Genomic DNA, 1,760 nt, shown 5'->3' with positions numbered 1-1,760 from the left:
CCTCCTCCGCAGCCCAGTTATCTGCGCTCACCGTCTGGCTTGGAAGGGAGGAGCACACAGCCTCCGGAGATGCCGGCACAACATGGCTTTCATCCCTGGCTCTAGTTCAAGAGCCCAGCAGAGCCCCTCCTGGCAACAAGTCACATACCAGCCCTCAGTTACAAGGACAGAATTCACATTTCCCCGGTCCCCCTGTGTTGCCAGGGAACTGGGCATGTGTAGGGGAACCCCTCCCATGATGTCTGAATGGAGCCCCTACTCCTTTTCTCACTGCTAGGGCACTGGGAGAATTCCTGAGCTGTCCTTCCATTATTTTTCTGAACTACCCCACAGCCTCCTTATCCTGTAAAGCAAAATAATTTCTCTTTTTTGGGTAGATTTTATTTATTTATTTATTTATTCGACAGAGAAAGAGTACAAGCAGGGAAAGCTGCAGAGAAGGAAAGCAGAACAGGGAGCCCCATATGAGGTTCAATCCCAGGACCTGGGATCATGACCTGAGCCCAAGGCAGACGCTTTACCACCTGAGCCACCCAGTCCTTCTTATACGGCATAATAATTTCTTATAGTGTTTGCCAAACTTTAGCCTCTTACCCTCCACTACTGAGCTCAGGATAAAGACATGAGCAGATGGGCTTATGTGGTGATGCCTGGATAGGTGAGTAAGGAGCAGAAGAAAGCTAAGAGAAGATGTGATCGCCGTTTGGAAAAATATGGTGAGGTGGCAAAAGCAGGGAGGGTCCCTCCTGGAGCAAAATGTGACTTCCGTTCTGCTGAATTTGGAGTGATGGTGTGAATGCCTGTACGAAGTCATCCAATCTGACCACAACACATGTTGTGGTTACCGGAGGCCCAGACACAAGGGCAAGTTCAAAGCGTTATGTACCAGTTCCCAGGGAGCCTCAGGGTGCATCAAGAGATCTTGTGCAATCACTGAGTAATGGCTGGGAGAAAGCTCAGCAGCAATAGGAACATGAGGGGACTCTGAGTTAGCCTGCTGGGTTGGGTGAGGCTCCCAGTGGTCTCTGGGCTAACAACAGAAGGGCCATCCAAGGAACAAGCAGGAAGGGAAGCCTAGGACAGAGCACTCTGAGACTGCAGGGCACACACACATGAACTGTGGTGGGAGGCAGCAGGAATCAGCCCTTGAGGCGGGCTGTGTGTGGCCAGATGAGGAGGAGGAGCCGGAGATAAGGTCCCCCAGTCAGAGGCGGGCGCAGATGACTCAGGTCTCTGGGGCTCCCGTGAGGTCTGTGGCCCTTATTAATTTGTTTTTAAAGATTTATTTATGTATTTGAGAGTGAGGGGAGGGGTGGAGGGTGTGGGACTGTACAGCAGACTCCCCGCTGGGCGAGGACCCCCCCAACAAGGAGGAGGGCTTTGATTTTATAACCCCGAGTTCATGACCTGAGCAGAACCCCAAGTCTTATGCTTCTCCTACAGAGCCACCTGTTCAGCACATGTGGGTCTTTATTCTAAGGACCAGGGCTTGCCCTGAAGCTTGGTGCTGGGCACCATCTGAAGGCTCGAGGTCATCTGCCCAAGGCCAGTTTCATAAACAAACTAGATTTCTCTGAGTGCAAACAGACATGAGTGTGAGCAAAGCAGCAGAGATAAGCCAGAGAAGAAGGCAGAAGGGTGCCGGGATTCTCAGTGCAAACACAGAGGCTGGTTCATGCTGAGGACTGTGTCCCTTTCTATCTCTGGGGACTTCGAGAAGGCCGTGTCCCCCTCTGCCTGCCAAGCGTCCTCTGAAACAG

Source organism: Mustela erminea, chromosome 3, assembly GCF_009829155.1.
Source record: "Mustela erminea isolate mMusErm1 chromosome 3, mMusErm1.Pri, whole genome shotgun sequence".
Lineage (NCBI taxonomy): Eukaryota > Metazoa > Chordata > Mammalia > Carnivora > Mustelidae > Mustela > Mustela erminea.
This window is presented reverse-complemented; position numbering follows the sequence as displayed.